We start from the raw sequence: 24,807 nt of genomic DNA on the forward strand, positions 1-24,807 counted from the left end.
CAATACGTATCACCAAACTCATGGCAGACTCCAACGATGCCGGAGTCTCATACATCAGGAGGGCTTGTTTAACCCTCCCTGATACCCCATGAATAAACTGGCTCCGCAGGGCTTGGTCATTCCACTGTGTGTCTACGGCCCAGCGGCGAAATTCCGAACAATAGTCCTCCGCCAAGCGCTCCCCCTGGCGGAGGGCGCGGATTTTAGATTCTGCTAGAGCCAGTCGGTCAGGATCATCGTAAATGAGCCCAAAGGCAGAAAAAACATTATCAACAGAATGAAATGTAGCAGAGTCAGCTGGTAAAGAAATTGCCCATGCTTGGGGGTCACCACTCAGTAATGACAACACTAGCCCTACCCGCTGGGCCTCATTACCTGAGGAGATTGGCCGCATGCGGAAGTATAACTTGCAGGCCTCCCGAAATGCGACAAATTTGCTGCGATCCCCTGAAAATCGTTCTGGCAGCGGAAACTTCGGCTCTGCACCGATACCTGCAGATGCCGTTTGCACCTTCGCTACTACCAGGGCCTGCTGCTGAACTGCCCCTTTCAACTCGGAGACCTGTATGGACAGCGCCGCCAACTGGCGGGTTATGGACTCTAATGGATCCATGGACTCTTGAAAAAATGTGGGCCGATTATAATGTCACGGGGGGCTTAGTTCAACTAAGGCTGTAACTCCCGGGGCCCCTGTGATGTCCCTCTAACTAGGGGAAACCCTGTCTGGCCCTCAACCCAGGGTTTTTGCTGATGGTGCAAATGCCTGAGCCTCCACCCTTTCCTTATCTCCTGCTCAGCCCTGCACTTAACCCTCCACCCTCCACCCAGTGAGGAGTCACAACACCAAAGCCCCCACACAAATATGACAGACAGGGGGAACTTAAACTGCACTGCGCCGCACACACACAGGAATAAACAGTAATGTGAACAGGGCACAACTAAACACAAATATGGGAAGGAGAAAGGATAACAACGGATCATACGCCACCAGACACGAATCTCTCTCTCTGCAACACCTCCACTCCAGACCGGAACCACTTGGTATGAAACACAAGCTATAATCGGCGACGCCCATAGGCCAGCATGACTATTTAAAGACCGTGGGCATGACTAACCATCCAACCTGGTCTCCAGCAGGATTAACCCCCGAGAGCCTGAAAATCAAGCCGGCGCCACTGAGGCTATAGTGGCTGGAGGTGGAACTACCTCTGCCTGCCGGACGCAGTGGTGTGAACAGCGTCCGACATGACACACGTCTTCCAGCCAGGACTCGTCTCTGCAGGAAATAACACAGTTATCTAGAGCTCTGCTTGCAGAACACATTACTTATTTTTTTCCCAACTTCTACATTACATCACATGAAGAAAAAAAGGCAACATAGTGTCACTCTACACAGTAACAGGACCATCCTCCCATTTAAAACAGTATACTCAAAAAATAAAATAAAGACATCACTGCAGTAATAATATCCCTTAATTAGCACCTATTGTAATAATATTCCCCATCCTGGCTCCCGTATGTCTCATTCCTGGCTTCAGCCATATGTTCTCCCATCCCACCCTCATGAGTATCCATTGTGCCCCATATGATCTCCCCATCTGTCTCCATCGTATCCATCCTGCCCCATGATCCTGCACCCTTCCTGTGTCTTACTGCTACATTCTGCCCCCTCATGTGTCTTACTGCCACATTCTGCCCCAGTGCCTCACATTCTGCCACCTCCTGTGTCTCACTGCCACATTCTGCCCCAGTGCCTCACATTCTGCCACCTCCTGTGTCTCACTGTCACATTCTGCCCTGTGTCCAGTCTGCCCTCTCCTGTGTCTCACTGACACATTCTGCCCCCATCATGTCTTTCATTCTGCCCCCATGTCTGCATTCTGCCCCCATCATGTCCAGCATTCTGCCCCCATTATATCTGCATTCTGTCCTCATTATGTCTGGCATTCTGCCCTCAATATGTTCAGCATTCTGCCCCATCATGTCCAGCATTCTGCCCCATCATGTCCATCAATCTGCATCAGCTGCCAGCCTCCGATTGGCTGGCGGCTGTCAACTATTGACATGCGGGCCAACAGGCCCGCATGTCAATAGCGTTCAGCTGCCGCAGCGCCACTAAGGGCCCAGTTTAGCGTGTCGGTAGGGGCCCGGTGACCAAATGAGACAGGGCCCGATGCGGGCCCCCTCTGCCCACCGGGCCCCATACGCCAGTCAGGGCAGTAATGCCCTGATGGCGGCCCTGGTCATATATACACACACAGGCAGATGCATACAGGCATATATACACACACACAGGCAGATACATACAGGCATATATATACACACACAGGCAGACATACAGACACAGGCAAAACACACAGGCATATCTAGACACAGGCATATACACAGACACAGGCATATACACAGACACAGGCATATACACAGACAGGCATATACATACAGGCATATATACACACAGGCAGACACATACAAGCATATATACACACAGGCAGATACATACATGCAAACAGTATACACACACACACAGGCAGATACACACAGGCAGATACATACAGGCATATATACACACAGGCATATATACACATACACAGACCTATATACAGACACAGGCAGATACATACAGGCATATGTACACACACAGGCAGATACATACTGGCATATATACACACTCAGGCAGATATACACACACAGGCATATATATATATATATATATATATATATACACACACACACATACAGACACACACAGGCATATATACACACAGACACAGGCATATACCCACACAGGCATATATACACACACACAGGCATGTATACAGACACAGGCAAATATATACAGGCATATATACACAGGCATATATACACACAGGCAGGCAGACACATATAGGCATATATACACACAGGCAGATACATACAGACATATATACACACAGGCAGATGCATACAAACAAACAGTATACACACACAGGCAGATACACACACACATACAGGCAGATACATACAGGCATATATACACACACAGGCATATATACACATACACAGACATATATACAGACACAGGCAGATACATACAGGCATATATACACGCACAGGCAGATACATACAGGCATATATGCACACATAGGCAGATATACACACACAGGCATATAATATATATATATAGTACAGACCAAAAGTTTGGACACACCTTCTCATTCAAAGAGTTTTCTTTATTTTCTTAACTATGAAAATTGTAGATTCACTCTGAAGGCCTCAAAACTATGAATTTACACATGTGGAATTATATAATTAACAAAAAAGTGTGAAACAACTGAAAATATGTCTTATATTCTAGGTTCTTCAAAGTAGCCACCTTTTGCTTTGATTACTGCTTTGCACACTCTTGGCATTCTCTTGATGAGCTTCAAGAGGCAGTCACCGGAAATGGTCTTCCAACAGTCTTGAAGGAGTTCCCAGAGATGCTTAGCACTTGTTGGCCCTTGTGCCTTCACTCTGCGGTCCAGCTCACCCCAAACCATCTCGATTGGGTTCAGGTCTGGTGACTGTGGAGGCCAGGTCATCTGGCATAGCACCCCATCACTCTCCTTCTTGGTCAAATAGCCCTTACACAGCCTGGAGGTGTGTTTGGGGTCATTGTCCTGTTGAAAAATAAATGATGGTCCAACTTCGGACACGCTTTTAAAGGAGCCGCACTTTTAAAGGGCCCTCGCGACCTATTCTCTCTCATCAGGGCCCACCGGGCATTTCCCCGGTATCCCGCCAGGCCAGACTGACCCTGCCTGTACTCTATTTTTTGTGAACACACAAATTTAATCTTAATCTTTGCTTCATGTACCTTGGAAAATAAAATGCCCTTTTTTGGACTTCATCTGTGAGCTGGATATTTCTGCCTTCTCTATTGGATCTTACACCCTGTCCAAGTGCTATCCGTGCTCCAGAAGTGTGAAATTGCAAATGGTGAGCTGGATTTTCTTCTGTAGTGAATACGAATACATATGCACATGCCAATTTTTAGTTATTTGATGTCAAAAATTAAATTTCTGCTTATATTTTCCTCACTTCACCGACTTAGACTATTTAATGCTGATGTATCACTCACAAATCGGATTACAAAAATATTTAAACACAGGTTGTAATGTAACAAAATAGGTAAAAAGCTAAGGGGTGAATACTTTTGCAAGCCATTGTATATCCCATTCTTTTTTGCAACTTCAACATCAAAATGAAAATGAGGGTCAAATTCTACTTAAATGGAAAATGTCAGAAGATTCGAGCTGCCCAAACCAAGGCAGCATGAGATACAGAAAGTCTTTCTTGTTACAAGCAGCTATGTTGTAGGGTTGGGTTCACGATAGAGTATGCAAAATCGTCCGTTTTATGATCACAAAAAATATGATGATTTTTTTCATCTGTATTGTCATCAAATTAATAAATGGCAAATACAGTTTCCTATCTTTACAGTTGTAATGTATTCATGAAATAACCCACGTGATTCCTTTTTTGTGCTCGTAGTGACTTATATTCTGTGAGTCTGATCCAGAATATGGGTCAAAGTAGTGGATGCTGCAATATTTTTACACACAGACCATCAGTCCATGTGTAAAAAGTTTATGCAAACCACTATATTTTCTTGTATTGGTCAGCGTGCTGTTCATATATTTCCCACAAGATTGTTTAAAGCATTCATCTGAATACATGGTAGGAATCTCCATGTATCAGTCATCTGTGGTGGCAGAATTTTAGATTATACCATAATAAAATCTAAACAATACATGCACTTCTGTAATTTTGATCTTAGATAGTGGTTCAAAAAATATTCCTTTTATAGTATGAATTGGGTAAATGTAGAGGTTCCCCAAGATGGAAAAATAAATTTTCTTTAAGTTATAATTTTTGAGATAACAAAAAAAATGGCTAAATAGGGTATTTAAAACCTTGATACTCTATTTTTATTGAATTGGGTAAATGTAGAGGCTCCCCAAGGAAAAATACATTTTATTATAATTATAATAAGTATTTTTCCATCTTGGGAAACTTGCACATTTTCCAAATTCAATAAAATAGTACAATAAAAATAGAGTATCAAGTTTTTGAACACCCTATGCAGCCATTTTTTGTCATATCAAAAGAAGTATGCGAAAACCAATATCTTCTAATGCAGCTCCCACAGTTCTTGTCATCTCAAACAGTGCAAACAGATATTTCAATTAGTATGCCGCATGTGTGTCACTGCTAGGACGTTCTGTACAGGAGGGAACAATTTCTCAAGCTGTTGAACCAAATAAATGATATTGACATGATTTTTACATCACATTTAGCCATCTGATATTTGTCTAGTTAAATGTGACACTGAAAGACATGACGGTAAAAAAAAAAATACAATATGAAATAAATATTTAAATGTCTTTGATATCTTCTGTTTCAACTTCTATCGATGGCAAAGAATGCTTTGCAGAAATGCTTGCCAAGATTATTCTTATGGATGTTAAGATGGAAGACCTGGATTCAAATAAATCACCAGAAACGTACACCCCTAATCTAAGCCAAGATTCAGATTCTACTAGATATCACGAAAGGTATCAAAACCAGGAAATAAGGCGACCGGCATTATTCACGCTCTGGTTGCTGCTGGTGCAGGCTGGCAGGCTGGCTTTCTAACATAGCTGGCACATGCCCCGTATGGTACACGATCATCTCCTGAGCATATATTACACACCCTTACCCAACATGTCCCATACGTCTACGGGGGATGTCCTGAAGGGCTTAAATACAGCCATGTATAAATAACCTAATGCAAGCTGGCACAAAGTAAATAGTGCTCATAATTCTTACTTTATAAAGTGTCCATTCTAACATGTACAGGGTGGACCATTTATATGGATACACCTGGGTGGGCCATTTATAAAATGGCCACCATGGTCACCACCCATCTTGAAAAGTTTTCCCCCTCCCATATACTAATGTGCCACAAACAGGAAGTTGACATCACCAACCATTCCCATTTAATTTAGGTGTATCCGTATACATGACTCACCCAGATGTATCCGTATAAATTCATTTTATTCTATTTTATTCATTAGGCTTGTTTATATAGCACCATCCTATTCCATAGCGCTTTCCAAACATTGTTCCATCACTGTCCTCATTGGGGCTCACAATCTGTACGTACCATCAATATGTCTTTGGAGGACATGTTTAGCTACCATTGTATATCTTCACATCTCAAGGAGCATTTCTGTGAAGTAGACATAAAGCCCATTTTGAGAGGTGCTGGTCCACTATATACTGTATGTCAATAGGTCAGCAGCCACACTTGGGGGGATGCACTGCTAACAATGATGATTTTTATGCCGACAAATGATTGAATCAGCCAATAAACAAGCGTCAGTTGGAAACGAATCTTCTTATAAACAACCGTTCGATGATTATTGGCCCTTCTGAATATATCTTTTACTCTGCCTCAGAAATAAAGACGTTTTCCCATCTAAGACCATTATGACATATCCATAGGACTGCATCTCTATTTTGGATTGTGGTACTCCAGGAATTGACCTGCCTGTTTAATTGTCTGTGAATTGGAAGGTGGCAGGACAGACAAGCTCTCGCCATTCACTTATATGAGAGCTACATAAACAGTTATGAATATGTTATAAATATCTAACATAGGATATAAGAGATGCTTGATTGATCTACTAGTGATCACTCTGTGCCCAATCATTCTTCTTCAGCCGGTGTAAAGAGGACGGGAAACAAGCACCGAACAACTTCAATATTGTCGATTAGAGTTGAGCGAAACGAGTCGAAAAAATTCAAAAGTCGCCGACTTTTGGCAAAGTCGGGTTTCATGAAACGAAACCCGACCCTAGGATGAGGTCGGCCACGAGGTCGGCGACTTACGCGCCAAAGTCGCGTTTCAAAAGTTTGTTTTGCGCTCTTTTTCAGCCAATCAGGATCCACGGACACTGTGGGCAACGTGATGACATAGGCACGGGTCACCACCATCTTTCAGAAGGGCATGCAAGTGATTGGCTTGCTTTGGTGGGCATCACAGGGGGTATAAAAGGGCGTGCACGCCGACCGCCATCTTACTTCTGCCGATCTAACAGAATGGTTTTTAACAGGGAGAAATGCAAAGTACTACATCTGGGCAATAAAAATGAAAAAAGCATATATAGAATGGGAGGAATAGGGCTAAGTGACAGCACATGTGAAAAAGACTTGGGTATACTAATAGATCACAGACTGAATATGAGTCAACAGTGTGATGCAGCAGCAAAAAAGGAAAATGCAATTCTAGGATGTATTAACAGAAGCATACAGTCTAGATCACGTGAAGTCATTATTTCCCTCTACTCCTCTTTGGTCAGACCTCATCTGGAATATTGTGTCCAGTTTTGGGCACCACATTTTAAAAAAGACATCAACAAACTGGAGCAAGTTCAGAAAAGAGCTACCAGAATGGTGACCGGTCTGCAAACCCTGTCTTATGAGGAAAGGTTGCAGGATTTGGGAATGTTTAGTTTGCAAAAGAGAAGACTGAGAGGAGACTTAATAGCTTTCTACAAATATCTAAAGGGCTGTCACATAGTAGAAGGATCCACTTTATTCTCATTTGCACAAGGAAAGACTAGAAGCAATGGGATGAAACTGAATGGGAGGAGACACAGATTAGATATTAGAAAAAACTTTTTGACAGTTAGAGTGATCAATGAGTGGAACAGGCTGCCACGAGAAGTGGTGAGTTCTCCTTCAATGGAAGTCTTCAAACAGAGGCTGGACAGACATCTGACTGGGATGATTTAGCGAATCCTGCTTTGAGCAGGGGGTTGGACCAGATGGCCCAGGAGGTCCCTTCCAACTCTACGATTCTATGATTCTATGATTCTATGATTCTATGATCTTAGTATAGGGAGAGGTTGCTGCTGATTCTGTAGGGAGAGCGTTAGGCAGGGAAGAAGACAAAAAAACTGCTTCTGCTGCTAGCGATTTGGCCTGCACAACACACCAGTCACTGTGTGTGCAGTGCAAGGGGAGGCTATATAGTGGTGTATCAGTGGTGTTGGTTGTTGGGCTGCCTTCTAAGGCTTCCTGACATTCCTGCATTGCTGTTTACCCACTGCTCCGCAAACTGCTTTTTTAAAAGCAATCCCAATTTTTTTTTTTTGTCCTGCTGAGAAGACAAAATAACTGCTTCTGCTGCTAGCAATTTGGCCTTCACAACACACCAGTCACTGTGTGTGCAGTGCAAGGGGAGGCTATATAGTGGTGTATCAGTGGTGTTGGTTGTTGGGCTGCCTTCTAAGGCTTCCTGACATTCCTGCATTGCTGTTTACCCACTGCTCCGCAAACTGCTTTTTTAAAAGCAATCCAATCTCCCTTATCCTCTAGTCACTTTTGTCACAGCTGTGCCATCGAGCCTGTCACATAGCGCTCAGATATTCATTGGGCCTCACACAATCCAAAAGTGTCCAGTGTCCAAAAGTGTGTGCAGAGATTCAAAATCTCCCTTACCCTCTAGTCACTTTGGTCACAGCTGTGCCATCGAGCCTGTCACATAGCGCTCAGATATCAGTGGGCCTCACACAATCCAAAAGTGTCCATCCAGTGTCCAAAAGTGTGTGCAGAGATTCAAAATCTCCCTTATCCTCTAGTCACTTTGGTCACAGCTGTGCCATCGAGCCTGTCACATAGCGCTCAGATATCAGTGGGCCTCACACAATCCAAAAGTGTCCATCCAGTGTCCAAAAGTGTGTGCAGAGATTCAAAATCTCCCTTATCCTCTAGTCACTTTGGTCACAGCTGTGCCATCGAGCCTGTCACATAGCGCTCAGATATCAGTGGGCCTCACACAATCCAAAAGTGTCCAGTGTCCAAAAGTGTGTGCAGAGATTCAAAATCTCCCTTATCCTCTAGTCACTTTGGTCACAGCTGTGCCATCGAGCCTGTCACATAGCGCTCAGATATCAGTGGGCCTCACACAATCCAAAAGTGTCCATCCAGTGTCCAAAAGTGTGTGCAGAGATTCAAAATCTCCCTTATCCTCTAGTCACTTTTGTCACAGCTGTGCCATCGAGCCTGTCACATAGCGCTCAGATATTCATTGGGCCTCACACAAGCCAAAAGTGTCCAGTGTCCAAAAGTGTGTGCAGAGATTCAAAATCTCCCTTATCCTCTAGTCACTTTGGTCACAGCTGTGCCATCGAGCCTGTCACATAGCGCTCAGATATCAGTGGGCCTCACACAATCCAAAAGTGTCCATCCAGTGTCCAAATGTGTGTGCAGAGATTCAAAATCTCCCTTATCCTCTAGTCACTTTGGTCACTGCTGTGCCATCGAGCCTGTCACATAGCGCTCAGATATCAGTGGGCCTCACACAATCCAAAAGTGTCCATCCAGTGTCCAAAAGTGTGTGCAGAGATTCAAAATCTCCCTTATCCTCTAGTCACTTTTGTCACAGCTGTGCCATCGAGCCTGTCACATAGCGCTCAGATATTCATTGGGCCTCACACAATCCAAAAGTGTCCAGTGTCCAAAAGTGTGTGCAGAGATTCAAAATCTCCCTTATCCTCTAGTCACTTTGGTCACAGCTGTGCCATCGAGCCTGTCACATAGCGCTCAGATATCAGTGGGCCTCACACAATCCAAAATTGTCCATCCAGTGTCCAAAAGTGTGTGCAGAGATTCAAAATCTCCCTTATCCTCTAGTCACTTTGGTCACAGCTGTGCCATCGAGCCTGTCACATAGCGCTCAGATATCAGTGGGCCTCACACAATCCAAAAGTGTCCAGTGTCCAAAAGTGTGTGCAGAGATTCAAAATCTCCCTTATCCTCTAGTCACTTTGGTCACAGCTGTGCCATCGAGCCTGTCACATAGCGCTCAGATATCAGTGGGCCTCACACAATCCAAAAGTGTCCATCCAGTGTCCAAAAGTGTGTGCAGAGATTCAAAATCTCCCTTATCCTCTAGTCACTTTTGTCACAGCTGTGCCATCGAGCCTGTCACATAGCGCTCAGATATTCATTGGGCCTCACACAAGCCAAAAGTGTCCAGTGTCCATGACGTGCAAGAAACTGACCGGAAATGAGGTAATTTCGGGAGGAGATTGTCACAGAAACATGGAGGCACTTCCTTCAGGGAATGCTTCAGATCCATCATCATGTCCTCCTCTAACATGCCGACAGCAGGATCGCCTTGGACTCAGGGATGCCGGCCATGTGAGTGGATCATGATATGTCCTGCATCGGGAGGCTCAGATAGGCACTACAGTGGGAGCCAGGCTGCTATAGTATCTTTATAGAATATTTCATTCTTTCTCTCTCTGTTTCTTTATCTCTCTAATCTTTCTTTTTTTTCTTTCTCTCTCTCTGTTCTTTCTTTCTCTCTCTGTTTTCTTTTTTCTCTCTGTTCTTTCTTTCTTTTCTTCAGTTCCAGTTAGTGTGCCCACAGTACCAGTAGAATAAGAGGGGTAGGAAACTAGGTGGCACTGGTCACATTGAGCCTCTCATACTTTTTACTGGTGTATAATCATATGCCCTGAGTACCCCCATAAAGTAGGCCAGCCCCAGACAACAGGGTAAAAACAAATCACTATTATTATCAGTCAAAGTGGACAATTATATACGTAAAGTTAATGATGTCCCTGTGCCAAGCAGTGCGGAGGATCAGAATACACTGAGGAGACCAGAGCAGCGGGGTTTGGGGATAAGAATTATATGGTGCCCATTATGCTGTATGAAGTAATATATGGGGCCCATTATACTGTATGAAGTAATTTATGGTGCCCATTATACTGTATGAAGTAATATACACTCACTGGCCACTTTATTAGGTACACCTGTCCAACTGTGTGTTAAGACTTAATTTCTAATCTGCCAATCACATGGCGGCAACTCAGTGCATTTAGGCATGTAGACATGGTCAAGACAATCTCCTGCAGTTCAAACCGAGCATCAGTATGGGGAAGAAAGGTGATTTGAGTGCCTTTGAACGTGGCATGATTGTTGGTGCCAGAAGGGCTGGTCTGAGTATTTCAGAAACTGCTGATCTACTGGGATTTTCACGCACAACCATCTCTAGGGTTTACAGAGAATGGTCCGAAAAAGAAAAAAAATCCAGTGAGCGGCAGTTCTGTGGCCGGAAATGCCTTGTTGATGCCAGAGGTCAGAGGAGAATGGGCAGACTGGTTCGAGCTGATAGAAAGGCAACAGTGACTCAAATTGCCACCCGTTACAACCAAGGTAGGCAGAAGAGCATCTCTGAACGCACAGTGCGTCGAACTTTGAGGCAGATGGGCTACAGCAGCAGAAGACCACACCGGGTACCACTCCTCTCAGCTAAGAACAGGAAACTGAGGCTACAATTTGCACAAGCTCATCGAAATTGGACAGTAGAAGATTGGAAAAATGTTGCCTGGTCTGATGAGTCTCGATTTCTGCTGCGACATTCGGATGGTAGGGTCAGAATTTGGCGTAAACAACATGAAAGCATGGATCCATCCTGCCTTGTATCAACGGTTCAGGCTGGTGGTGGTGGTGTCATGGTGTGGGGAATTTTTTCTTGGCACTCTTTGGGCCCCTTGGTACCAATTGAGCATCGTTGCAACGCCACAGCCTACCTGAGTATTGTTGCTGACCATGTCCATCCCTTTATGACCACAATGTACCCAACATCTGATGGCTACTTTCAGCAGGATAATGCGCCATGTCATAAAGCTCGAATCATCTCAGATTGGTTTCTTGAACATGACAATGAGTTCACTGTACTCAAATGGCCTCCTCAGTCACCAGATCTCAATCCAATAGAGCATCTTTGGGATGTGGTGGAACGGGAGATTCGCATCAGGGATGTGCAGCCGACAAATCTGCGCCAACTGTGTGATGCCATCATGTCAATATGGTCCAAAATCTGTGAGGAATGCTTCCAGCACCTTGTTGAATCTCTGCCACAAAGAATTGAGGCAGTTCTGAAGGCAAAAGGGGGTCCAACCCGTTACTAGCATGGTGTACCTAATAAAGTGGCCAGTGAGTGTATGGTGGCCATTATACTGTATGCAGTAATATATGGTGCGCATTATGCTGTATGAAGTAATATATATTCGCTTCAGACAGCAGAGAGGCTAGGTTCACCCCTGGCCTTCCTATATTTTAGTAGGGAATCACTCATTAGAACATCATACAGCAGAGGGTTCCATACTCTCACTGCTCTTACAGTAAAGAATTTGCATCTGTGATTATGATTAAACCTTCTTTACTCCAGACGTAGAGGATGCCCGCTTGTCCCCGTTACAGGTCTAAGAGTAAAAAGATCATTAGAAAGGTCTTTGTATTGTCACCGCCTTCGATTTTCCAAACTAAATAACCCCAAGTGTGATAACCTGTCTTGGTATTACAGACCCTCCAGTTCCCTAATAACCTTGGTCGCTCTTCTCTGCACTCGCTCCAGTTCAGCTATGTCTTTCTTATACACCGGAGACCAGAACTGTACACAGTATTCTAAGTGAGGTCGCACTAGTGACTTGTATAAAGGTAAAATTTTGTTCTCCTCATGAGCATCTATGCCTCTTTTAATGCATCCCATTATTTTATTTGCCTTTGCAGCAGCTGCCTGACACTGGCCACTAAATGTGAGTTTGTCATCCACCCATACACCCAGGTATTTTTCAGTGACAGTTTTGCCCAGTGTTTTACAATTAAGCACATAATTATACATCTTGTTTGCTCTACCAACTTCATGACCTTACATTTATCCCCATTAAAGCTCATTTGCCATTTATCAGCCCAGGCTTCTAGTTTACATAAATCTTCCTGTAATATAAAATTGTACTCCTCTGTATTGATTACCCTGCAGAGTTTAGTGTCATCTGCAAATATTAAAATTCTACACTCTATGCCCCCTACAAGGTCATTAATAAATATTTTAAAAAGAAGCAGGCCCCATAGTGACCCCTGTGGTATCCCACTGCTAACTGTGACCCAGTCCAAGTGTGCTCCATTAATAACCACCCTTTGTTTCCTATCCCTGAGCCAGCTCTTAACCCACTTACACATATTTTCGTCTATCCCCGTTGTTTTCATTTTATGTATCAACCTTTTGTGTGGCACCGTATCAAAAGCTTTTGAAAAGTCTGTATACACCAGGTCCACTGCATTTCCTTGGTCCAGTCCGGAACTTACTTCTTCATAAAAGCTTATCAGATTAGTCTGACAGGAACGGTCCCTTGTAAACCCATGCTGATATTGGGTCATGAGGTTATTCTTCTTCAGATACTCCAGTATAGCATCTCTTAGAAAACCCTCAAGGATTTTACCCACAGTTGAGGTTAAGCTTACTGGCCTATAATTTCCAAGTTCAGTTTTTGTCCCCTTTTTGAATATTGGCACCACATTTATTATGCGCCAGTTATTATGGAATCTTTAAAGATTAAAAATAATGGTCTATCTATGACTGTACTTAATTCCTGCAGTAGGGGCTGTCTCATATCCGGGCCCGGGGATTTGTCAATTTTAGTGATTTTTAGACGCCGCCGTACTTCCTGCTGGGTTAAGCAGGTGACATTTAATAGAGAATTTTTATCACTGATCATGTTATCCGTCATGGGATTTTCTTGTGTAAATACTGTTGAAAGTCATTTAGCATATTGGCTTTTTCTTTATCCTCATCCACCATTTCACCCAGACTATTTTTAAGGGGGCCAGCACTATCATTTTTTAGTTTCTTACTATTTATGTAGTTAAAAAATATTTTGGGATTATTTTTGCTTTCTCTGGCAATGACCAATGAGTCTCTCTGTCTCAATCTTTGCTGTCTTGATTTGCTTTTTACAGAATTTATTTAACCTTCTGTATTTATTTAATGCCTCATCACTACCTATTTGCTTTAATTCTCTAAATGCTTTATTTTTATCTCTTATTGCACCCCTTACAGCTCTATTTAGCCATAATGGTTTCCTCCTATTTCTAGCATGTTTATTCCCATATGGTATATATTGTGCACAGGTTCTATTCAGGATGCTAATAAACGTCTCCCATTTTCTTTGTGTATTTTTATGTCTCAGGATATCGTCCCAGTTAATTGCACCAAGATCATCTCTCATCCGTTGGAAATTTGCCTTCCTGAAGTTTAGTGTCCTTGTAACCCCTCTACTACACATCCTATTAAAGGATACATGAAAACTTATTATTTTGTGATTACTATTAGCCAAGTGACTATCAACCCTTATATTTTATATGAGGTCTGGCCTGTTGGTTAATATTAGGTCTAGCAGTGCCCCCCCTCTTGTTGGGTCCTGAGCCAGTTGTGATTGTCTCTCATAGTTGTAAAAAACCTATTACCTTTGCTGGAACTGCAGGTTTCTGTTCCTCAATGTATTTCAGAGTAGTTGAAGTCCCCCATAATAATGACTTCTCCTTGAGTCGCTGCTTCATCTATTTGCTTTACGAAGATATTCTCCGTTACTTCCATTATTTTTGGAGACTTATAACAAACCCCTATCAGTAATTTATTATTTTTCCCCCTCCCTTATTTCCAACCGTAGAGACTCTACATTTTGATTAGATTCACATATATTATCCCGCAGGATGGGTTTTAAGGATGATTTTACATATAAACACCCCCCCCTCGCTTATTTGTACGGTCATTTCTGAACAGACTATAGCCCTGTAAATTAACCGCCCAGTCATGACTCTCGTCCAGCCATGTCTCAGATACCCCCACCATGTCATAATTATGCTCCAACAAAATTAATTCTAATTCCTCCATTTTGTTGGTGAGGCTTCTGGCATTAGTATACATGCACTTTATGTATCTCTCTGTACCTCTATTCTTTCTTAAATTATTAACTGTTCTAACCCCACCCCCCATGCCACCCCCAATTTCATTATTTGTGCCCAGGTCTCTATCTGCACTGTCTTCCCCTCCTATAAAAGGAATACCCTCTCCCCCAGTCCCTAGTTTAAACACTCCTCCAACCTTCTAGCCATTTTCTCCCCCAGCACAGCTGCACCCTCCCCATTGAGGTGCAGCCCCACACTAGCATAGAACCTGTAGCCAACTAAGAAGTCAGCCCAGTTCTGCAGGAACCCAAACCCCTCCTTCCTACACCAATTCTTGAGCCACTTATTAACCGCCGTAATCTCCCATTGCCTCTCTGGCGTGGTACGGTCAGTATTTCAGAAAATACCACCTTGGAGGTCCTTGCTTTAAGCTTGCAGCCTAATTCCCTGAAATCATCTTTAAGGACCTTCCACCTACCTCTAACTTTGTCATTTGTGCCAATGTGCACCATGACCGCTGGGTCCTCACCAGCCCCTTCCAGTAATCGGTCAACCAGATCAGCAATGTGTCAGACTTGAGCACCAGGTAGGCAGCACACTGTTCGATGATCCCTGTCTTTGTGGCAGATTGCCCTATCTGTTCCCCTAATAATTAAGTCCCCCACTACCAGCACCTGTCTGGCCTGCCCTGCTCTTCTATTTCCCCCCTTACTGGAGCAGACACTCCTCCGGCTTTCAGAGGACATGCCTTGCTGCAGCAGTGCTACCCCTGCACTGACACTCCCCTCAACTGCCAACTTAGCAAACTTATTGGGGTGTGCCAGATCAGGACTAGCCTCCCTGGCGCTCTTCCCTCTACCCCGCCTTCTGTCGCCCAGCTAGTTGCTTCACTGTCCTGCAGCTCCAACCTAGCATCCCCACTCATCTATCCCATTGAGTGTCTGCTCAGTGAGCAGAAGACTCCTTTCCATATTGTCTATGGATCTCAGTGTTGCCAGCTGCACATTTAGATCCAGTATCTGGGCTTCCAAATGCACAATTTGCTCACATCTCGCACAGCAGTATGCACCCTCGACCAGCTGTTAAAGGATTGCATACATGCGGCAAGATGTACACTGGATGGCATTGGCAATAGTGGAGTACATCCTAATGGGGATTGCACTAGACAGAAAAGATAAGTAAAAATAAAAAAAAGGTATTAATAACATATAACAGCAATTCAGTAATACCTCCCTTGGAAACTCCCTGAATCACAAGTCACACACTTACCATTGTTCGCACTTATGCTACGGTCCCACTCCGCTCACTCACACTCGCTGAAGCAGAAGATTTGAAGAGATTTTTTTCCCCTTCAACAGTATACCACCCTGCTGCTCAATGCACTTCCAAAAGGAGTTGAGCCCCAACCAGCTGCAGCTTATAAACCCTTAATTATGAACCCCCACCCTTAATTAACCCCTTGTGAATATAGCTACACCTCAAGATTTAAATGCAATATAGATAACCCTTATAACACACAGATAATAAAATAAGAGATTAATCCTGTAGAGAGAAAAAATAGGTTAAGAAAGCCCCCAAAATAGTGAACAGGTAGAAAATCACTCAGCAATCCACAGTTCAGCAACTCATACCAATTCACACAGGTATTTGTTAAAGTTTTTCCAAATACTTCTTCACTGAATCACAAGTCACACACTTACCACCGTTCACACTTGCGCTCCGGTCACACTCAGATCACTCACACTCTCTGAAGCAGATTTAAAGAGATTTTTTTTCCCCTTCACCAGCAAACCACCCTGCTGCTCAATGCACTTCCAAAAGGCAACAATAAACCCAGATTAATGTGCCCTGTACAAATAAATTCTTAATTCTCACTCACACATCAGTGATTATTCTGATATCCAAAAACCAGTCTGAGTTTTTGATCAGAGTTTGGTTAGTGTGTCAATTTTTACCATCAGAGTTTGCTCAGAGTTTCATCAGCTTTTCCTTTGATGAGAATAAAACTGATGAAGGTTTCTCAAGCTTCTCATATCAAACAGTATGTGAAAAATGCCTAGTACATGGATAACATCTGAGTGCTGTTTGATTTTTTGATGAATCTAGCATGGTCGAGTTTGATCCAACACTCAGACTTATATTGGACAAGTCTCAGCTTTTTTTGGAGGACCACTCAGTCTGAGGAAAAAGTTGGACATGTGAACTACCCCATGGACAGTCATAAGTATGAGTCCTATCTGTGAAAAACACAGGCAGCACGCATCCAATAAAAAAGGTATCTGAATGCCCTCACCAAGAAAAATATACCCATTTACATATGTCATTTGAAGGAAAATACCCAAAATCTGTAGTTTAAGCACCATATTTTTACCTGCAACAGACACAGCAAGATATCCTGTTGCACAAAAGTGTATCTATAGTATTATTTGACTCGTGTTTTTGCAAATATTTGTTATGATTTCACCATGGAAATTATACTGAAATTCAAGGGCAATAAAATAAGGTAAAATTACATTATGTTTAATGTTTAAATAACATAGGGCTCTTAAAATGGATAATAAAGATAACAAAATAGTGCAAAATCTGTAATTGCAGCACTATTATTAAAGTTCAAAGTACATTAAATAATAGTACCCAAGATTTATGGGTCAGCTGGAAACTGTAGCTAGATAACTGTGTGCTTTATCTGCATATAAAACAACTAGCTTTACAATACAATTGGTTACTACACTCTATGTCATCTTGGGCTGTCCTGGAGACTTCTTTTAATAATGACATACCGACCTTAATATGGGCTCATCTTTTGGATCCTAAATTGCCACTGCCTACTCACCCTTCCCTTGATAAAAGCCACTATCCTTGCTTAGAAACAGATGAACAACATTTCTAAAGTTCCCAGAAGCCTGATCCCATTAAATTCATTACCAATTTCCTTGCTCCATGTAGTTATTCAAAGGCAGGGATTGAGTGCAGTCTGGGCTACCTCCCGAGGCCCGAGGCTCTGTTGGGGCCATTGCCAGAATGCTCCCGTTAGAGAGCTTTTCCGGTGCTGAACCGCCGACGATGCAGAATGGCAGCTACAAGTGAGATGATGTCACCTCTGCTTTGACGTGACAGCGTGATGAAGTCATCAGCTGGTGATCCCACAATTACGTCATTACGCTAACATGTACATGCTGGCCAGTAGAAGTGGAGCCTCAGGGACCAGGAGCGAGGTATGTCGTTTTTATATTAATATGTGTATGGGATGTGAGAACTCGTAGTGTATGTAGGAGGCTAAACGGAGGCTCACACTGTATACAGGAGGCTATGTGCAAGCTCATACTGTTTATAGGAAGCTATATGCCAGCTCATACTGTACATAGGAATCTATGTGTGGTGCCCATACTGTATACAGGATGCTTTGTGCAAGCTCATACTGTACACTGTGTGCAGAATTATTAGGCAAATGAGTATTTTGATCACATCATCCTTTTTACACATGTTGTCCTACTGCAAGCTGTATAGGCTTGAAAGCCAACTGCCAATTATGTAAATTAGGTGATTTGCATCTCTGTAATGAGGAGGGGTGTGGTCTAATGACATCAACACCCTATATAAGGTGTTCTTAATTATTAGGCAACTTCCTTTCCTTTGGCAAAATGGGTCAGAAGAAAGATTTGACTGACTCTGAAAAGTCAAAAATTGTGAGATGTCTTGCAGAGGGATGCAGCAGTCTTGAAATTGCCAAACTTTTGAAGCATGATCACTGAACAATCAAGCGTTTCATGGTAAATAGCCAACAGGGTCGCAAGAAGCGCATTCATAAAAAAAGGCACAAAATAACTGCCCATGAATTGAGGAAAATCAAGCGTCAAGCTGCCAAGATGCCATTTGCCACCAGTTTTGCCATATTTCAGAGCTGCGACGTTACTGGAGTATCAAAAAGCACAAGGTGTGCCACATTCAAGGACATGGCCAAGGTAAGGAAGGCTGAAAAATGACCACCTTTGAACAAGAAACATACGATAAAACGTCAAGACTGGGCCAAGAAATATCTTAAGACTGATTTTTCTAAGGTTTTATGGACTGATGAAATGAGAGTGACTCTTGATGGGCCAGATGGATTGGCCCGAGGCTGGATCAGTAAAGGGCAGAGAGCTCCACTCTGACTCAGACGCCAGCAAGGTGGAGGTGGGGTACTGGTATGGGCTGGTATCATCAAAGATGAACTTGTGGGACCTTTTCGGGTTGAGGATGGAGTGAAGCTCAACTCCCAGACCTACTGCCAGTTTCTGGAAGACACCTTCTTCAAGCAGTGGTTCAGGAAGAAGTCGGTATTGTTCAAGAAAAACATGATTTTCATGCAGGACAGTGCTCCATCACATGCATCCAAATACTCCATAGCGTGGCTGGCCAGTAAAGGTCTAAAAGAAGAAAAAATAATGACATGGCTCCCTTGTTCACCTGATCTGAACCCCATAGAGAACCTGTGGTCCCTCACAAAATGTGAGATCTCCAGGGAGGGAAAACAGTACACTTCTCGGAACAGTGTCTGGGAGGCTGTGGTGGCTGCTTCACGCAATGTTGATTGTAAACAGATCAAGCAACTGACAGAATCTATGGATGGAAGGCTTTTGAGTGTCATCGTAAAGAAAGGTTGCTATATTGGTCACTGATTTTTTTTTCTGTTTTTGAATGTCAGAAATGTTTATTTCTAAATTTTGTGTTGTTATATTGGTTTAACTAGTGAAAATAAACAAGTGAGATGGGTATATATTTGTTTTTTATTAAGTTGCCTAGTAATTCTGCACAGTACATTTATGTCTTTATGCATTTTTGTTTTTGAATGTCAGAAATGTTTATTTCTAAATATTGTGTTGTTATATTGGTTTACCTGGTGAAAATAAACAAGTGAGATGGGTATATATTTGGTTTTTATTAAGTTGCCTAATAATTCTGCACAGTACATTTATGTCTTTATGCATTGGGTTTTTAACCCCTACATGACGGAGCCCTTTTTTGTTTTTGCGTTTCTGATTTTCGCTTCTCTTCTTCCCAGAGCCATAACTTTTTTTATTTTTCCATCAATATGGCCATGTGAGGGCTTGTTTCTTGCAGGACAAGTTGAACGTTTGAAGAACACCATTGGTTTTATCATATTGTGTACTCAAAAATGGGAAAAAAATTCCAAGTGTGGTGAAATTGCAAAAAAGTGCAATTCTACAACTGTATTTTGGATTTTTTTTTACCATGCTCACCGAATGCTAAACTTGCCATTAAAACCTGCCACTATGATTCTCTAGGTCATTACAAGTTCATAGACACCAAACATGTCTAGGTTCTTTTTGATTTAAGTTTTGAAAAAAAATCCAAAGTTTATTAAAAAAAAAATATATATATATATATATTGAGCCATATTCCATTTTTCGTGATCTTGGGTTGGGTGAGAGCTTATTTTTTGCGTGCTGAGCTGTCGTTTTTAATGATACCATATTGTTGCAGATATGATCTTTTGATCGCTCGTTATTGCATTTTAATGCAATGTTGTGGCAACCAAAAAACTTAATTCTGGCGTTTTGATTTTTGTATCGCTACACCGTTTATCGATCAGGTTAATCCTTTTCTTATTGATAGATTGGGCGATTCTGAATGCGGCGATACTAAATATGTGTATGTTTGATTTTTTTATTGTTTTATTTTGAATGTGGCGAAAGGGGGGTGATTTGCACTTTTAACATTTTTTTTACTTTTGGCATTCTTCAATAGTGTCCATGTGAGATTAGTAGCTGCCATAACCAGATTGGCTCTGCTATATACAGGCAATGATCAAATCACCTGTATGTAGCAGAATTGCTGACTTGCTATGAGCACCGACCACCAGAATTTTTTAAGGTTTTTTTTGGTTTACATGTACAAGGGCCTTATAAGTTGATTGCTTTTGTGGTTTATTGTACAGTGGCGACCAAAGGTTTTGCTTTTTTTTTTAAGTGTGATTACTTCTGTCTGGTTGTTGTGATGCCATTTTTATGGTGATGAATTGAAGTTGTCATCATGCAAGACCTTCTTTTTAACTAAAATACATTAGAATATAGGCATGGTCATTTAATTAATGAAAACTGACTGCCAAAAATTTTGCATATACTATTTATTGATCACAACATAGCGAGTATTGCACCGATATGGCACTGAAGCCACTAGGGTATGGTATTCAAGACATCACGAGGGATCTTGCTCCATTCCATTTCCAAATATGCAAACAATTCATCTTTATTGTTCTTGGTCCCAACACCAATTCGACGCCCTAACTAAACTCAATAGGGTTTAAATCAGGTGATTGGCTTGGCCACTGCAACAGGGGGACATTTTTCTTTGCTAATTTTTAACTAAATTGGACATGTGCTTAGGATCATTGCCTTGCTGGAATTCCCAGCCCCTGCCTACTTTAGTTTAACCATGTGGTAGTATTACATTCCCCAGTACATCCTTGTACATGGTAGCATTCATATTTCCATCAATTCTATGCAGAGGGCCAATAGCAGATGCAGAAAAGCAGCCACAAACCATGACATTGCCACCACCATGTTTCACTGTAGGTGTTTGGTACCTTGCATCCTTACGTTTTCCAATTGGGCAGTATATGTAGTGCTTGCCATCACTGCCAAACAGATTGAGCTTGGATTCCCCTGATCATAACACCTTAGACCAATCTGTCTCTTTACATTGGCTGTGTTCTTTTGCAAACTAAAGTTGGACCTTCCAGTTCTTTGCAGAGATGAAAGGCTTCTTGACTGGAACTCGTGCATTCATTTCTACTGCTCTTAGCCATCACACCACAGTTTGGTGACTCACTTTGACCCTATATTCTTTGTTTATTTCATGCAAAATCTGTACAACACTTTTATGAACATCAGATACTGACTTTTTCTTGATAATATGAACAACTTTGAAGGAAGTTCCATAACCTTCTTTTTCTTTCTTTAATCCATTTATTCAAGAAGAGTTAACATTCACTATATTGCTACCACAATAATTGAGCAACATACATCGCCTAATTGTCTATTAAGTTTTAATGTTTTTATCCTTTAAGTTAACTTTCTAAGAAAATTTACATTTTCTCTTATTGCTTGTCATATCCAGTTTTATTATATCAGCAACATGGTAATTAGGTATGTTGTATTGTTTGCTACAAAAGAGCAATGAACATTAATTAAGATATTTAATTTTGCAGACATTATAACTAAGAAGATTTTTGAAACTCCAACCAGTTAATTAATTATTGGAATTACTGAGACATGATTACTGAGATAAAAATAGATCAGACAAATGTCTTATACTTGTAAATGATTGTATTCAAAAAGTTTTATTGCAACTGTGATAAGTAAATGAATAGATTTTTTTTCAGGTATCCCAACATATTGGGACATTAGGTCAGGGGCAGATTGTCCTTCTATCATCCCACAAAACAAAAAGTAAGTGCTGAAAGTATTCCTATATTAGTCATTATAAGCATTTATGCTCCAGAGCTGTTCTTACTGGGGTTAGATATTACAGTTTTAATAATCCACCTTGGAGGCTATGGATGGCACACAAATATGGCATACAACTGTATACACTTTCTTTCATCTTCATGTTACTTCTATAGTCTATATTCTATTTTATAGTCATAAACGTTTTCATCCTTATATTAGAATATGGGGGAAAGCTATATAATTCACTCAAGTGGAGATCATAGTGTAAGTATATATGGCTATGAGGGCATAACACCTCATGCCGTTTATTTAGGGTACAAGTAGATTGAACACCTCTTGAACAAATAATTAGATATTTCATCTATTCATTACCTTTTGTATTCTTAAAGGGGTGGTCTTAATGCAAAATAATTTTCATTCTAAATCCCTATCTATTAAGTTCCATAAACTAAGTTATTTCCTGGTATATTTGCATTAAACAAGCACAATGTAACACTAGTCACTTCTCATGGCCAAGCCTCAAGTCAGGATAGTTAAGGGATTCAAGGTCAGAAGCCAGGAGGGTACGTCATAAGCAGAAGGAAAAGACAAAAGCGTAGTCAGGTAACGTTCCAAATCATAATACTATGAGGATAGCAAATCATAGCAGAAGGGGTTAACCCCTTTCCGATATTGGGTGTAAATTTAAGATGATGTTGGACTGTTTCTTTTTGATGTGGGCTCCAACAGTGAGCCCACATCTTTCCTGATACATTTCAGCTGTTTTGAACAGCTGACATGTGCCCAGAACAGCCGCGGGAGGAATCGCGATCCACCCGCCGCTATTACCCCATTAAATGCCGCTGTCAAACGCTGACAGCGGCATTTACCGTGCACTTCCAGCAATCGTGACAGAAGTCTGCCCATAGGAGACCCCCGTCAAGTGATCGTAGGTCACCGACGGGTTGGCATGGCAACCAGAGGTCTCCTGGAGGCCTCTATGGCTGTCAGTGCCAGATTACTATGAGCGTCGCTCGGTAGTCAGTGCTCATAGCAAGCGAGCAAATCTGCTACATACAGGTGATTTGATCATCGTCTGTATGTAGCAGAGCCGATCAGATTATGGCAGCTTCTAGTCCCCATGGAGACTATTGTAGCATGGCAAAAGTAAAAAAAAAAAATGTTTTTAAAAATATAAAAAAATAAAAAATATAAAAGTTCAAATCTCCCTCCTTTTGCCCAATTCAAAATAAAATTTAAAAAAATCAAACACACACATATTTGGTATCGCTGCCTTCAGAATTGCTTGATCTATCAATAAAAAAAGGATTAACCTGATTGTTAAACGGCGTAGCAAAAAAATTTTCAAAACTCCAGAATTACGTTCTTTTGGTCGCCGCTACATTGCATTAAAATGCAATAATGGGCAATCAAAAGATTGTATCTACAACAAAATGGTATCATTAAAACATCAGCTCAGCGTGCAAAAGATAAGCCCGCCCCTCACCCAACCCGAGATCACAAAAAGTGGAGACACTATGAGTATCAGAAAATGGCAAAATTTTTTCTAAACAAAGTTTGGAATTTTTCACCACTTAAATAATAAAGAACCTAGACATGTTTGATGTCTATGAACATGTAATGACCTGTAGAATCAAAATGGCAGGTCAATTGTAGTATTTAGTGAACCTAGTAGAAAACAAAACAAAAAACAATTGAGGGATTGCACCTTTTTGGAATTTCATCGAATTTGGATTTTTTCTGTTTTCAAGTACACAACATGGTAAAACCAAAGGTGTCATTCAAAAGTACAACTCGTCCTGCAAAAAACACATGGCCATTTTGACCAAAAAATAAAAAAATTATAGCTCTGGGAAGAAGAGGAGCAAAAAATGAAAATGCAAAACCAAAAATACCTCTGGTCATTAAGGGGTTAAACAGAAGGATGGTCAGAATGGGGTACAAGGTAAGGCAATGAAAGATCAACATACAGAATGCAATGCGCACAGAGAACAAACCATAGTTAGCTAAATGTACATCTGGCAGAGGTCTGAGAGAAACAGCTCAGTTAAGTAGCCTGGCAATCACCTGGGATAATGAACATTTGGAGACAGTTAGGCTGGGGTCAGACATGCGAGAAACTCGGACGAGTCTCGCATGTCAATATCTGGCACTGCCGCTGGCACTCGGATGGCAGCATTCAGCTGCATAGAAATACATGCAGCTGAACGCTCCGATCCGAGTGTCGGTGGCAGTACCGGGTATTGACGTGCGAGACTCATCCGAGTTACTCGTAAGTCTGACCCCAGCCTTAGTGCCTCCCAGTCTCAAATTGGACAGCCGAGTTGTCAACCAACACACTGACAGCTTAGCATGCACCTTCACCCGACTGGATGACTGAACTGTCAATCAAAGCATGAACAGTTTCAGCGCGCCCCTGTAACAGATTGGAAGGCTGAATTGTCAGTAATTGTATCTCAGACACACTGAGGGGTGGAACAGTGACACACTCCTATCTATGTTTTTATTTTCTTAAAATATTGTAATCAGCATATTAGTATAATACACAGCCCACAGCCCAACACCATGCAGGACGCTTGGCATT

At 41.9% G+C, this 24,807-nt stretch overlaps 1 protein-coding gene across 3 annotated transcripts in view; it reads right to left on the bottom strand.

The window, feature by feature from the left end:
* Window positions 1-24,807, bottom strand: part of HTR1E (5-hydroxytryptamine receptor 1E) — a 398,512-nt gene that overhangs the window by 307,778 nt on the left and 65,927 nt on the right. The window lies entirely within an intron of this gene.

Source organism: Dendrobates tinctorius, unplaced genomic scaffold (assembly GCF_039654945.1).
Source record: "Dendrobates tinctorius isolate UK_male_01 unplaced genomic scaffold, ASM3965494v1 ptg000111l, whole genome shotgun sequence".
In the NCBI taxonomy this organism is placed as follows: domain Eukaryota; kingdom Metazoa; phylum Chordata; class Amphibia; order Anura; family Dendrobatidae; genus Dendrobates; species Dendrobates tinctorius.